The following is a 16,098-nucleotide window of genomic DNA, read 5'->3' as shown; positions in this document are numbered from 1 at the left end:
CACTTGTAGGGGTCCCTCTCCTCCGTCTCTCACCTGGAAAAGGAAGCTACAGGCTGAGGGTGGCGTTCAGCTGGCAGAGGGCTCGCCTAGCATGCATGAAAACCTGGGTTCACTCTCTTGCACAAAATGAAAGCAGGTATCCGGCCCACATGTAGTGCAGCCTTTAATCCCGGCACTCAAGAGGCAGAGTCAGGTGGATCTCTGTGAGTTCTAGGCCAGCCTTGTCTACATGGTCAATTTCAGGCCAGCCAACACTACATAGTGAAACTCTGTCTCAATAAACAATAGAGCCAGGTATGGTGGTACACACCTCTAATCTCAGTACTAGAGAGGTAGAGGCAGGGGGAACAGAAATTCCTATCTCAAAAGGAAAACAGAACCGGGCTGGTCTCCAGGGTCATCCTCCTTCTGGGAAGAAACCTCCTCTCCTAGGCCTCCTGAATCTGTACCCAAGTTAACAGAACACGTGTCAAACCTGGTGAAGAAGGGGAAAGTACAGGGGTGGAGAGCAGTTCCTTTCCCAAGCTCACCTCAGGCTGAACTCTGAGTTCCCTGCCCACCTGCCTTTAGCACTGCTTTGCCAGCCCTCAGCAGGGAACCAGAGACTAGAGCGAAGGGCAAGCCCTGGGAAGATCCCAGGCTGGGCTCCACATGCCACTCGTGGGCTCTTGCCAGGGTCCCCAACCACCTCCTTTCCTCATAAGTTATTCCTGTGCAGGGATTTGCTCAGGGCCTCCTGGGCAGGAGACATGGCAGGCCTGGGCTCCCTGCCCTGGTCTTGGCAGCTCCTGAGTGGCTTGGCTGGAATCTGTTTCCTCCCAGGGCTCAGGTTTGGTCATGTGTTAATCAATCTCCCTCACACATGCACACCAATCTCTCACTTACTAGCCAAAGTACCCTAGAAAGAATTTCACCAGCTGCGGAAGCACCCTCATCCTTCTAGCCCAGATACATCCATCCAGTCCCAGGAGCAATGTCGGGGCTGGGGTATCCCCCTGGGGAAGCACCCTCCCCAAGCAGCTGCAGGTGATGCCTCTGCTGTCCATTGTGGTGCTGAGTATTGACATAATATACTCCCTAGAGGACCTAAGTATGCAAGAATCCGTACACAAGGTTTCCCTGGTTCATATGCACACACACAGATGTCTAATTTGTGCCTAGGCAATACATATAGACCTGCTCGCATGAAAGTCAGCCCCCATGCTGTCAGCTCACGTGCACACACACGTGCAAAGGTCAGATGAGGTTTACTCGCCTGAGTCACAAATAGAAGTGTGCTCACCTTCTGTGAGCTGTGAGCTGTGACTGTGGCTAGGCTTGCACACCCACAAGGCACACAGAGCCACAGATCTCTTTGTGCACAGAAATCATACCTCCTAACTGTGATTGTCTCACATTTATACAGCGTGTGCACAGACATGTACACACACATGCACGGCCATCCTACATGATACCCAGCAAACTGTTGGGGGGAAATGAGATAAAGAGAATGGCCTTTTGTGAGTCAGAGATGTGTGCAACCAACCACGGCCCCCTGAGGAGAGCACAAGGCCACTGTTCTGTGGTACAGCAGGGACCTAGTTAGACTCCCTATGTTACTAGCTTGGCTAAACGTAAGGCCTTTCCTGCCCATTTTCAGGGCAGTTGGTTAAATATCGGGCAGCAGGCTGACTGAGCCCTGTTCCCTGGGTCAGGAGACCTGGCTCTAGCCCCCAGGTCTGTAAGTCACTTGCTATTGCCCAGGATGAGTCCCCTTCCTATTCTGACCTCTGCTGTCTCATCTCTGAGATGAGGGCAGAGCACCCTAACAATCCCTAAAAACATCCCCATTCACACAGTCTGGGACCCAGCGAGCTTCAGCAGAACCACAAAGCTCACACCTTGGCTATGGTTCTCAATGAGGACAGCTCCGCCCCCAGGAAGCATTAGGGAAATACGGGAAGGTGGTTTTTAATTTAGCAATTACTGGGAGTCACCACAGCCATTCAGAGGGTGGCAGCTCCGAGAGCTATTCAGGGAGAGTCCCACTCAAGGCAGACTCCTGCACACACACTGCCCTGCCTTGCACGTGGGCACAGTCTGGTAAGCCAGCCTAGCCCCTAAGTGCTTCATACACCAGTATTGATCTGTGCTTTCTTTCTCCCCCTTGAGGTGCAGTGGGTGGGGCTGGATAGAACCCATGACCTTGAGTAAGCCAGGCAATTGGTCTACCACTAAGCTACAGTCCCAACCCCGTGAGGATCTTTTTGATGTGGCTTTAATCCATAATGAAATTTTCTGAGGCTCAATTACTGGAGCCAACCAGAGCTGGAGGTCAGGTGCAGCAGTAAGATTTTCCACTGTTAAATGGAAAAGTGTCTCTGTCATAAATACCAAGGGTTTGGTTTCTTCTGTGACTCTTGCAGTGTGGTCATGCCAGGGCACTAACCCAGACAAGTGGAGCACTGTTTGGTTCCCTTATGGTGACATGTCATTAGCTTCTGAAATGAGCTGAGCAGGTAGGCTTATTATCTAGGAGTGTTAAATCTGAAAATGAAGACTGAATGTTCTCTGAACGCAGCTTGGGAGTCAGAGATGGTCCCTGGCGCCCTCATCTGTCCATTTATGGAACTGCAAGCCAGAGCCAGCGGCACTCCAGGACCAGGGACAGCGCCCCCGTCCCAGCCCCCAGCTGGAAGGGTGGAGACCCTGAGCCCCAGGAGAAAGCGCCCAGACCCCGCTGTGACACACTCCCTTCCTCCTCCCAGATGCGGAGGCGGCTCTACAGCCTGTCCTCGCCCTTCCCTCTAGGCTGCACCTCTCCAGGACACAATGGCACACCTGCATGCCACAATGGTGGCACCTGCTTCGCCGCCTACCATGTTCCTTCTACCCTTCATTACTCTGAGAGGATTGCTGAGCTGCACCTACGCACCCTGGGGCCTCTGTGATCCCCACAACAGCCGCACGAGCTATATCGTGCAAGAATTGTGTATCTGCCATAACTGATAGGGAAACTGAGGCCGGCGTCAGCTCCCCGGATGCTCTTCAAGCCCTCTGTCCCCATCATCCATGTCCCAGCCCAGAAAAGCAGTAGCTACCCTCTACTGAGGCTTTGTGTCAAGCATATCTCCTGCCATCCCCTAAATTAGGTCGGACTGCTGTCCCCATTTTGCAGGTTAGGGAACCCAGGCTCCTGGGGGCTGAAGGGCCTGCCCAAGAGTAGGAGTGGAAATGGCTGCAAACGCTCCCTGAGGCATTCACTCTGCCTTCTAAAAGGAAAAGAACTATTCTGCTCTGGTTTTCACAGGCTGGAGTGGATGGAGCTGGAGCTCCATACCCCTCACATGTCTCCTGGTCTGTCCAAGCTTTAGCATGCTGTAGATACCCTGCCTTCCAGACACAGCTCTGTAAGCAGAGCCACATAGCCTGGGCACAGCCTGGGCACAGGGCAGGGTAGAGTCCACTGGGTGGGCAGGGACACAGACACAAGAGACACACAGAGCAGGGCCCAGCTCCCGTGGCTGAGTGGTAGGTAGCAGAGGCAATGCCTGGTGCTCACAAAGGGCTTGCATGGGGTGGTTATTTATATCAATAGCACCAAGTGCACCCGCTGTGTCCTGCCCCATTTCCCGCAAGAGGAGGTCAGGTACACCATGGGCACTCACGAGGGTGCAAAAGCCAGTGTGTGCCTGACTGGGGACAGGAGAGAGGCAGCCATGATGGGTGAGGCAGAGAGCGGAGGGGCGTCTGCAGACCCTCAGTCTCATGACACTAAGCAGTTGATAGGCATTCAATGAACACATACATAGTGTCCTAGGCCAGCTACAGACAGACAGAAGGTCGGTTTTATCCCTATCATAGCACACATGGTCTAGTGCGAGCTTGAACTTGGAGTGAGTCAGGCAGAAACTTTCAAAGCCTGCAATTTTTAACAGGTGATGGCAATGACACCAACTGTACTTATCTCACAGGGTTGTTTTTTTTTTTTAAACTCAAAAGTTCTCAGCTCTAACCCAAGAGGCACCACTAAACAGGCCCTCACAGTCCAGCATGGGATGCACAGCTACAATCCCAGCACACGAGGAGCTGAGGCCAGGGGAGTATATGTAAATTCTAGGCCAACCTGGGCTATGTAGCAAGATCCTGTCTCAAAAACAAACAAAACCAAAACAAATGTGTGGCTAGTGCATGTCACCTCAGCACTTGAGAAGCTGAGGCAGGAGAACTGCCGTAAGTGTAAGGCCACCCTGGGCAACATAGCGAGACCCTTCAAAAACAAAAGGCCAGGTAGGCAAAACTGAGGTGCATGTTCAATATGGTTACTGGGCATGTCCTGGACTAGCTATGAACTATCCCAGGAGACCTAGATCTTGGGCCAAGCTCCACACTGGCTCACAGGGTAACTTGGGAAAAGTCCCCTCCCCTCTGGACCCCTTTCTCTACCTATAACAAGGGCTCTCCAAGGGCCCTTCTCACTCAGGTTGCCAAGGTAGCCCAGCCCCATGGGCATGGCAGGCGAAGACAGGGACAAGGGCAGGGGCAGAGGTGAAGCTCACACTCCCAGACCCTCCTCCTGACCTGCAGGACCTAGCCATGAAGCCCCCAGTCCCACCTCCCCAAAGACTACCCCTGGGGCCTAGCCCCCCAGACTGGAATAGGGGAGGGAGTGAGGGGTGCTCTCTGACTATCCTAGCCCCTGTAGCCTGGAGCCCAAACCATCCTCGGCCTATGCTCTGCAAAGAAGACCATAATGGGGTCCAGACCCCTGCTTCCACAGATGATGGCCTCTCTGAATAGGACTGAGTCGCGTCTGGGTGGCTCCTTGTATCTGGGGAGGCAGTGTGTGTTCTGTGCCAGCCGTTACTCTGTCTCACAATGAAACTGAGGTTTAGAAAGATGGGCCTTGGTGGGTGTGCACACGCCTTGCTTCTGGGTCCATCCCTCTCCCTGAACACACTGGGCCACTCAAGGTATCATGTGCCGTGGTTCTGTGATACATCCTGTACTAGCAGCCGGGCGTTGGTGGCACACACCTTTAATCCCAGCACTCGGGAGGCAGAGGCTAGTGGATGTCTGTGAGTTTGTATTAGATACAAAGCTGTTGACCTGTTACTAGCATTTCTTATTGGCTAGCTCTGTTTTAAATATTCTCATTTCTATTAATCTAAGTATTTCCACGTGATCTTATCTTACCAGAGACAGGATCCAGATCTCTATTCTCTTGGGTCCTACATGTTGACACTCCTCCTCTATCTCTTCCTGAAACCTCCTTGTCTCCTAGTCCTGCCTATCTTGCGTTCCTATTGGTCAACAGAACTTTATTCATTAACCAATAAGAGAAACATATTTACAGAATGACATCTCCTATCAAGTTTGAGACCAGCCTGGTCTACAAGAGCGAGTTCCAGGACAGCCTCCAAAGCCAAAGAGAAACCCTGTCTCGAAAAACCAAAGGGGTTAAAAAACAAACAAACACCTTGTACTAGCACAGGGTAAGTTCTGAGAGGCCCACATCGGGACAGGGCAAGAATCAGGAAAGTCCTTGGGTGGACAGTGAGGCCCTCTTCCCTGTCATGAGACATCCACTTTCTCCATATTGGCACGCTGATAGACAGAATTAATAGGAAAAGCCCCTGTCCTGCCAGCAGCCAGTCCCCTGTGGCCAGAGCTAACTTCCTAGAGCTGTTAGGGAATAGCCCACCTCTCAATGCCACCCTCTTCCTCCCCATCTTACTCTGTACACCACAGTGGTTAATACAGTCCTAATTAAAATCTCAGCCTACTGAGTGACCTCTGGAGTTGATATTATAGTTGCTGAGCCCCTTATAGTTGATATTAACAGTTGCTGAGAAGTCAATGGGATGGGTCCATGGAAAGCATTAGCATGGAATTCGGCATACTGTAAGTGCTCAATTAATGCCCCTCCGGGGTTCTGCTGCTCAGCTCACATTCTGTGTATCCTCCCAGAATCCCAAGGCTGCCATGCAGTTCCCATCCTGTTAAGGACTGCATATGTTTGGGGCAATGGGGCAGGAGCAAGTCCCAGGCTTCTTTGTCCTTAGGGACCACAACTACTTACACCTTTCTAGCTGTGAGCTTGGTGGCAGGGATGGGTGTGGTCTCAACCCTAAGGGCTCTGCCAAGGTTTGTTCCCAACAGTACTTAGAGCTCAGGGAGCCGGATAACAAGGTGGGAGGTGGTGTGAGCAGGAAAGGCCAAAGCCCACTCACACCTAGCTGTAGCCCTGTGCCTTCCTTAGCCTGCCACCAAGGCTGGCATGGAGGGCCTGCAGCAGTCTACCAGAGGGCATGCGGCTTCTCTGATGATTTCCAAGGTCAGAGAAAGGGGGTCAGGGCAAAAGACTTGCCCACCCCCAACCTAGCCTCATCCCAGCACTCCTGAGCTCAGTGGTTTGGCCCACTTGGAGGAGGAGGAGGAAATCAGATGCCCCCTCCCCCTACCAGCTCTGTTCCTAAGCAGCCAGGCAGAGGACACTACCAAGGTTACCCTCCATTAGCCACCTCCACCTGCCCCAGGAGTCCTGTCTCAAGGAGGGAAACCTGGACAGGGGAATCGGTCTCTTAGAGATGCAAGTCGGATCTTGGTGGGTGTAGGGCTGAAGCCCACAGCCTGACCTTTCTGCTTTTCTTTCTGCAAGTGTATGACTCTTTCAGGCTTGAGGAGGTAGCTCGGGTGTCTGATCTGCGCCTACTGCCCCCTGTGCACCTTACCAACAGCTCCAGCTCCAAATTCCCAGAGGGGAGCCTGAGGAACAGGCAGTTACAGAAACACCTTGACTCCCTAAGCGAGTAACACCCCTGGGGGGCTCACATAGCACAGCCATCATTAGCTTCTGGAACTCGGCAGTAGTCACAAGGGTTCTCCCATCTACAGACCTATCAGCAGACTCAGAACCTAGCTCACTGCCCCCAGCTAACAAGGCAAAGGAAGACATCACTGGACTTTTGTGTGCACACTTGAGGAAGACGAGGTCCAGGGAGAAACACATTGGGCCGTACCCACCCAGCACATCCAGAACAGTGCCTACATCCCTGCTTCTTCCCTGGCTACTGAGTCTGTGTGCAGAATGCCCAGCGGGCTCCTTAGTGACTTTGGGGTGACAGAATCCTCAGGCTGGCAGCTCACCTCGTCATCCTCCCTGAAGCCAAAGTCCTCCAACCTTGGCCCTCAATGTAGCTGGTCACACTGTCGGGCATGCCTTTGCCCCTCTCATCATGCAACTCAGAATTCTGCTGACATCCATGTTATCATGTACTAATACCTACTATGTGCCAGGCTCTGACCCCTTAAGAGGGAAGACTGCCCATTGCCAATTGCCTTGAAAATGTGATGTTATGGGAGGGAAAAAAAAATCTTACTAGCCCCAAACACTGGAGGGAAGGAGGTTTGTTTTGTTTTGTTTTTTCTATAAAGTTTGGTCTGGGTCTGGATGTGGTGGTGTGTACCTGAAATCCATCACACTTGGGAGGCGGAGAGAGGAGGATTACTATGAGTTCAAGGACAGCCTGGGCTACATAGTGAGAACTTGTTACAAAAGAAAGAAAGAAAGGAAGAAATATAAAGAAAAGAAAGAATGAATGAATGAAAGATAGAAAGAAAGAAAGAAAGAAAGAAGAAAACAAAAGGAGGAGAGGGGGCTGGTGAAATGGTTCAGTGAGTAAAGGTGCTTGCTGCCAAGCCTAACAGCCTGAGTTCAATACCTGGGACCCACGTGGTGGGCAGAGAGAACTGACTCCTACAAGGTGTCTTCCCATCTCCACATGTGTGCTAAGTCATGCCCACACACATACACACATAAGTAAGTTAATAAACAAATGTCCTTTTAAAAAGGAAAGTAAGAAGGCAGAGAGACTTGTTATGTGCTAGGCAAGCGCTCTCCAACTGAGCCTTATTGCTTTTTATTTATATTTATTTGGTTTTCAAAACAGGGTTTCTCTGTATAGCTTTGGAGCATGTTCTGCAACTTGCTCTATAGATCAGGCTGGCCTGGAACTTACAGAGGTCCACTTGCCTCTGCTTCCCGGAGTGCTGGGATTAAAGGCATGCACCACCATCACCGAGCTTGCTTTTTATTTTGAGACAGGGTCTCACTAAGTTTCCCAGGCTGCCCTTTAACTCATTCTGTACCTCAGACAAGCCTTGAATTTTCACTCCTCCTGCCCAGGCCCCTGAATAGCTAGAAATCCAGGCCCATGTCACCACGTCCAGCATTTTTTAATTATTTGGCTGTTTTAGATGTGGTCTCCATTTGTAGCCCAGACTAGCCTTGAACTCGAGATCCTCCTGACTCTACCCTCCCAATGTGTTCACTACCTAGCCAGCTTGGATTGGATTTAGAAGTCTTGATCATTCCGATCCTGTGTCTTTATTTTTTTGGGGGGTTTTGTTTTTGGAGATAGTCTCTCTACATAGTACTGGCTGGCCCTGAACTTGCTATGTAGACCAGGCTGGCCTCAAACTCCCAGAGATCTACCTGTCTTGGCTTCCCAAGTGCTGGTATTAAAGCTGTTCACTACCACCTATGTTAATCTTTTTAATATTTAAAAAAACATAACAACCCATTATCCCTGATTTACAGATAAAGAAACAAACAAGAGCCTCAGGAAAATGGAGAAAAATGTCCCAAACCATGCAATTTGTCGACAGAGAGTCAAAACCAGAGACTCAGGCCTGTGCACCCCGACAGGAGAGTGGCCTCATGTTGGCATTGCAGCCAAGGTGCTCTGAGCCTCACCTCTTTGCGGGCAACAAGCACGGGACACATCACGGGGACACAAGCACGGTAACACACGGTCACTACAGTGACTGCCACCCCCAGGTCACCTCTGTCCTCAGTTCTCCCAGCCTGGGTGTGCTAGATGGTAGGGCCTCTGCAATGTAAAAGGGTCCCAGTGGGACCCTCTCTGCTTGGGGTACCTCCCTATTAGTACCTTTCAGATTCCACCCCTTGCCTCTTTGCTGAACCACCTGCTTGCCAAACGTCAGTCTTCAGGAATGAGCCTGTCTTGAAGGCTAAGAGCATCCACACTGCAAGTGGACAAAACTGCAGCCTCCTGCCCTAAAGTCCCCCACATCGTTGGTCTGATCCCAGGATGGCTACCTCTGAAATTCAGAGCCTATGGTAGCCTAGGCTAGACCTAGAGTTTCTAACCCATGGAAAGTCCCCAGCCAGAGCCGTCTCAAGATCACACTACACAGCTAAGCTGTGGTAGCTTCCCAGCAATGCCAACTTCTAAGAAGTGCACCAGGGCTCAGCCTAGCAGTCCTCTGCCTCGGGGAAAGGTGAGCAGAGATATCCAGGGATCCTCCTGTGTTCACATCAGCTGGTCCCAGCCCTGCTGCGGGGGTGGGGGGGCAAAGCCAGGCACCTGACAAGGCAGCAGATGACCGGGAAGCAGGGGCTGTAGCTGTGTGGCCTCAGGAGAGACCTGCGGATTGGTGCCCTCAAGGCCAGGCAAGGTGAGAGACTCACACAGTCCTTTGGGTAAGTGTAGGGCAGGTGATGAACTGGGAAATGTGAGGCGATTTCAAAGGCTGTTCTTCCATCTCTAGCTGGGTTCATAGGAAGCAGAAAGAGGGAATAAGGTGAGGGTTGGTTTGGGAGGGAGGTGTTCAGAGGGGCCTCTGCCACCCTCCAAGGGTGATGAGGCAGTGACATCCCACGTGAAGGAAGCTGATGCCAGGCACGCGTGCAAGCGTGTATCCATGTGGGCGCCTGAAGATGTCTGCCAGGTTCATTTTTAAGGGCACAGGGCCTTCTCTGTATGTTTTTATATCCTGTCAGTACACTAGAAGCCACTGAGGTAGAAAAGGCCCCCCCTTGCCCCCTCCCAAGGGTGAAGGCTTCTATGTGCTTCCTCTTGGTCACAGAGGTGGCATCTGTCAGGCTGGCGTGTCTCTTGTGGGTGGGGTCAGACAGGACAGAGTCTGCCTGTGTGACCCTGAGTCTCAGGGCATTTGTGAGTCAAGTTGAGTGTGTGTTTGGGTCTGGCTGTGCGAGGGTCAAGGTTGTTTGCCCAGCATACATGGCTCCTCGGCAGTCTGACAGCTGGAACGAAGAAAGGCCTTGAAGGCAGACAGGTGGCATGGAAGACTGACCTGCCCTGGGAGTTCTTAAAGGGTCTCTGTTCTGAAACATGACAGCAGGGTAGACAGGAGCAGAGGACAAGGCTTTTAGGCCTCCCTCATCTACTTGTCCAGAGCCTGATGTGCTAGACAAACATCTTCAGGAGTGGGGAGGGGGGCTTTTCTCAAATGAAGCAATGAGCTGGCAAAAGCCTGGTAGGGAACATCACAGCCATGGGAAGGGTCATCACTGCAAGTACATATTCTAGACCTGCTATCTCCCCCATCTCCATCCAGGGGTACCTCCCCTCCCCCCACACACAGGTAGCAAAGGGCCGCAGCCCATGGTGAGCCCTCTGTTTGGCAGAATCTCCACCTTGGATCAGGAGAATTCTGACTAGGCAGGTGTGTTATTAGAGCACGCTTTTACTCCTAGCACCCAGGAGGCAGAACCAAACAGACCTCTGTTCCTTCAAGACAAATCTGGTCTACCATATCAAGTTCCAGGCCACCCAGGGCTACATAGTGAGACCCTATCTCAAAAAGAAAGAAAAAAAATCTGATGGTAGCCCCAACACCAGGTTACTCAGAACCACACACAATCTACCTAGTGCAGCCAGGCCTTTTTGCTCACCCGTGCCACGGAGGCCTCATCCTGCTGTAAAAGGCTACTGTGGCTATAGAAGGTGGACAGGGCAGGTGTTCTCACTGCGGGTTAATCATCACCCTGAAATCCTTCTCAAGGCCGAAAGGCATGCCCAGGTCTTTCCACTGCCAGGGGTCCCTGGAGTCAGGTTGAGGTCCTACAGGGGAACCCCATGGGGTAGGGGTCTGAATACAACCTAGTCCTGCTGCCCTAGGGTTCTGAGTTTACCTAGACACTCAACAGCGCTATTCTGAGCAACTTCTCCCCTCGACCATCTTTAGGAGGTCCTAGACTGGTGGAGCACCACATATGCATTAGCTCCCTTGGAGAGGGAGGGGGATTATCTCACCCCCCAGTCCCTCTTTGCCTTTCTTCTGCTTCATACCTGGCAGGATTCTGTCTGCCTCTCCTGCAGGTCAATAGGTTTCTAGCCCTCTGACTTTGGCAGGGAGGGGTCTGGAGGACAGGGACAAATGCCAATATACCATATGAGGGAGGGGTGGGATGTCCTTCCTAACCCCACCTATGCTGTGACAGCCACCCGCAAGGTCAAGCATTGGAGAGGGACAGAGGATTCAGGAGTCACAAAGACACACACACACACACACACACACACACACACACACACACACACACACACCAGGGGGAGGGGAGAGTGGGTCGTGCAAGGTTTCTTCCTCAAGCCATCACATCAGCAGGGCTCCCAAAGGGCCTACTGGGCATAGTGGTGACTGCCAATGGATTCGCCACCAACCCTCAGAGCCAACAGAGCCAGGGGTGGCAACAAGGACTGCGTGACGCCAGTGCCCCACTTCGTGGTAGGTCGGGACAGGCAGGGATTCATTATGTACCTAGAGACAGAAGGACATCAAGGCCCAGGGCGATGGCCAGAGGACCCCCCCACACACTTCCCTGATCAGAGGAGCAGAGTACCTTCCCCTTAGGGATGCTGGGTGGCCTCTCCCCAGTGCGCCCACTTCTCCGTCTTCCCCTCCAGAGGGGTAACAAGGGTGACGGAGCCTAGGATTGGGGCACCTAAGGGTGGAACCCGAGCCTGCCCTGCTGGTGCCCCCGGGGTCCCCCGCCGCGCCGCGCCGCCATCTAGCCTGGCCGCGCCCCTCCCCGCCCGGATCCGTACGCAGAGCGGACACTCACCGCGGGCCTGGGCTAGGGCGTCCTGGGCTCGGCACTCCAGTGCCCTCGGCTGCTGCTGCAGCTCTGCCGGGACACGCTCACCACCACCGCCGCCGCCGCCGCCGCCGCCGCAGTTCAGGGAGGGGGGACGTCACGTGACCGCCAATCGCTCCTTCCCGGCGCCGCTCCCCCCTCACTGCGGAGCCTGAGCCCCAGGCGCGGGAGCGGCAGGGAGGCCACCCCTACTGCGTGCCCCTATCTAACAGGTAGGGAAACTAAGGCCCAGAGAGGCTAGGGACAAGCTGAGGGCTGCACAGCCAGACAGTGGCAGTGCTGGGGCCTCTAGCCGACAGCCTCGGACGACTTATGGGGCAAGCGGGACAACTGGACAGATGTGTGTGTGTGTGGGGGGGGCGACACTCTTCCACGGGCGAAGCTGAAGCGACAACAGAGAGAGGCCCACTAGTCAGTGGCTCCTTAGGTTCTTCCCTGCCCCACCCTAGGCTACAGGAGCGGGGAGAAAGGCAGCAAAAGAATCAAGAGCAAACCCTACATCCAGTCTGAGTGATCTCGGAGGACCCAGGAAGCGAAGGGACCTTCCCAAGGTCGCCTAGCCTAGCAGCATGGGCTCTTGGGCCTGCTCACCAGACTCCAGTTACTGATGGCCAACAGAACACAAGGCTCCTACACAGCCCTCTTCCTGAGGTCAGAGGCAGAGGTTGTCTGCATAGGTGCAGACCTGTGCCCGCGCTTTTCCTGACAGATGCCAAGATCCTGACCAAGTTACAGAACATCAGAGCAGATCTTTACTATCCTCTGGGTCTTACTCACTGTTCTAACTGGGGAAACTGAGTACAAAGAACTTCCATCTTTTTTTAACCCCTTTATATTTAGGGTGTTCAAGGTCAAGGTAGGTCTTAGGAAAAATGACTCAAATCATCAATTTCATGTTTCTTGAGCACCTTCCACTCCCAGTCGTATTTCCTAAGCCACAGGGACTGCATTTCATTACGGAAATGATCTGGGTCTTTGGCAACCCTTACAACAACCAGCTGTTGTAGGACTTGGCCAGGCTTCAGACCCCTAGGGACCTGGCTCACCTCAAGGGAGATTAGAGGAAATTCTTCTTGCTATCCTCCCCTATGGGAGAAGGCTGAGAACTGGGCATGTTCTCCCCTTGCAAGCTCTCCCAGCAGTGTGAGTGTGGTAGAGGACACAGCCCAGATCACACAGGAATGGGAAGACTACCAGCTTTCCCATAGGGTGTCAATGCTACTGGTGTAATTGCCCTGGACAACATGTGCCACAGGTGGTTGAGGCACGGATGAGGCTCCAGGATAACACCCCGACAGTCCCTTTGACTTTCTACAGAGAAACGCCCTGAGGTGTGGTGGCAACTGTCTCTGGCAGGGATAATCTGCAGAACTTTGGTTCTTGGAGACCCTTGGTGGAACCAGTCCTAATTGGGAAATGACACCCAAATGCCTACATACCTTCTGACCAGTGTGTGATGGACGAACTTCACCCATCTCAGAAGTCCAAATTCTAGGGTTCTCCTAGGCATTCTTTGGCGTTTTGTACACGCCAACACAAAACCTTGAATTCAATCTCAAGCACAGTCCCCGAGCCTCTTCCTGCTTCCCCAGCTGAGTAAGTGGTTCAGTGCCTGGAGCCTGACAAAGGTTCCGCAGACAGACGATGGACAACAGACTGCTCCAGGCAGTTTATTAGACCAAAGTGTCCCATCTGGGCCCGAGGGAGAAGCAGACAGCAGTGGGTAGTGTAGAAATATACCAGGGAGCTAGATCTGATGGCTCAAATCTGAAATCCTAGCCCCCCCCCCCAAGCAGGTAGGAAGATCCCAAGTTCAAAGCCTGCCTGAGCTACTCAGAATTCAAGAATTCCCTGCACATCTTAGCAAGACCCTGTCTCAATGCTGGGGTCGGGGGTGGCAGCAGTGGCGAGTGGGAGTCAGGGTCTATTATGTAGCTCTGTATGTCCTGGAATTCTCCATGTAGACCAGGCTGGTCTTGAACTCAGAGATCCATCTGCTTCTGCCTCTGCCTCAGCTTCCTGAGTGCTGGGATTAAATGTATGAGCCACCATGCCCAATTCAAAACAGTAAGACTAGACTGAATTTCACTGATAGAGCACTAGGTGAGGATATAGCTCGGTTAGGAGACAGCTTGCCTAACATCATGAGGTCTTAGGGTCAATCCCGGGCACCACCTAAACCAGGCATGGCAGTGGGACCTGTGAGCCCAGCACTCATGAAGCAGAGGAAGGATAGGTTTTCCTGCTCAGCCATACACGAGACTCAAAAGACAGAAAAATGAAAAGAAATCCTGCATGGAGCAAAAGGCTCAGCTGTACTGTTGTGGCCTTTGTCCTTCCGAGCTCTGAATCCATACACTCAAAGCTCCATGGCTGGGGGGGGGGGTTATTTGCATGGGGGAACCGAACACGCCTGACACTGGCCGCGGAGAAAAAAGAAATGAGGGCTTTTCTGTTCCAGGTCTGCCTCTCCTTTAGAACCAAGGAGCTTTTCAATTACAGCCTTTTCCTCTCTGCCGAAAGCCTCTCCAATGAGAGGTTTATAATCTCTTGTGGGTCCTGGAGGGCGCCATTCTGAGGTGGCCAGGGCCCCTGGGGAGGAGGCAACTTGTGCCTACGAAGGAGGCTGGTGCACAGCCTGGCATGGGCTGAAGGGAAAATTGGACAGAGGCCCTGGAGATTTGCTTCCTCTGGCCTATTTCAATCCAAACCACTCAGCACTGACCACTCATGCATGGCTGCCTTTAGGCACAGGCTTTCTTTCCCTTACTTAATATGCTCCACTCCAGCTACTACCTTGCCCTTGCAATCACTAAGAAAAAGCTGGCTTCAAATGCTTTTGACATCCAAGGCTGAGAATGGAAACATGTATGGCACATCTGTGGCCTCTAAATAGCGTGCGTGCATGTGCCTGCAAGTATGTGTGTATTCTAAACCAGAAATGATGCCCCTCGGGAAAGACACTTACCTCTGCCAGCTGACAAGGGAGGAAAGCAAGGCAGGAACTTCCCATGGGGCCTGCATCTAGGAAACACACATGCTAAGCATCACCCAGGCACGCTGTGCAGACGCCTAGGGGTTAGGTAATGAGAGTCTTCACAAAAGGCATGCTGGCCCATCCCCAGCTCTCTGCTCAAATGTGCCCAATGGAGAACCTCTGGTGCTAGCTGGACGCTGGCTGAGAACACTAGTGCCAGGGCCAGCAAGTAAGATGACCGCGTTCTGACGGCAGGGGCCTAAGCAGGCCCAGAAACAGGACAGCTTTCCTTTCCCTGCAGTGGTTTTCGGTAGACATTTCAGTATTAACTCTGGCTCCCAGTGGAAGGAATAGTACACTCTAGTTCCAGAGTCTGACAACTGAGCATAACCTGGGGCCTCTTTCATCTGGAGAAGCAGCAACAGGCTCTGGGGGGATGTGACATTGCTGCAGAGCCTTCAGACACAAACTACCCAGAGGCAACTGGGGCTGACAAGTCCTCAGAGTCAGCCCTGTCTGGCCACTTTCCAAAGGCACACCTGGAGCATCCTCCAGGGAGTTGGGGAGTGGAGTGCAGGAACAGTGCTGGATCTGTCAGCCACCCCCCTTCCACCCAGCAGAGAGGATGTTTGACAATGTCTACACAGCAAACTTCCGTATGTTCAACTAGGAACGGACTTGTCCAGGTTCATAAAAGGAGCGGGTTGCCCTTGGTGACAAAACAGGAGTGGCAGGGGCAGGAACACCCAGACACAAGTGTGTAGAGGCCAGTGTGCCAACCGGCCATGGTCCAACCCAGGCGATGGCTTCCCTGGAGTGTGTCCCCATTTCCTGTGGCCCAGAGCCTGCTGGGCCTGGCAGCATTAGCCTATATCTGGAACCCAGCAGCCCCAACAGTTGTTGCTACAGGGCTGGCTCCTCCATGTCCAACAGCAATTTTAATGATAGGCCCTGGCTGCCCCTGAAGTGCTAGCCAAGCCAATACAGGAAGTTTCTTTCACTGTGCATGTTTTGGGGGAGGGAGCAGCTGATGCTCTCTAAGAGCAACACAGCTCAGTTAGAGTGCTTGCCTAGCGTATGAGGCCCTGGGTTCTATCCCAAGCACCACTTAAGACCAGGTGTAGCAAGGCACACCCGGACTTCTTCTACAGGTAGGAAGATCAGAAATTCAAGATCATCACTGCCTACATACAGTTTTAGGTCAGTCTAGCTAAGACCT

General features: G+C 52.7%; 1 protein-coding gene across 1 annotated transcript in view; it reads right to left on the bottom strand.

Moving 5' to 3' along the window:
- The window catches only part of Rap1gap (RAP1 GTPase activating protein), a 61,676-nt gene extending 49,742 nt beyond the window's left edge, over window positions 1–11,934 (bottom strand). Inside the window, 1 exon segment of the mRNA XM_051173765.1 lies at window positions 11,870–11,934. The gene's annotated coding sequence lies outside the window, so the exon portion shown is untranslated.
- Between the last annotated feature and the right edge of the window lie 4,164 nt (window positions 11,935–16,098).

This window comes from Phodopus roborovskii, unplaced genomic scaffold (genome assembly GCF_943737965.1).
Source record: "Phodopus roborovskii unplaced genomic scaffold, PHOROB, whole genome shotgun sequence".
Taxonomy (NCBI): domain Eukaryota; kingdom Metazoa; phylum Chordata; class Mammalia; order Rodentia; family Cricetidae; genus Phodopus; species Phodopus roborovskii.
This window is presented reverse-complemented; position numbering and strand designations above follow the sequence as displayed.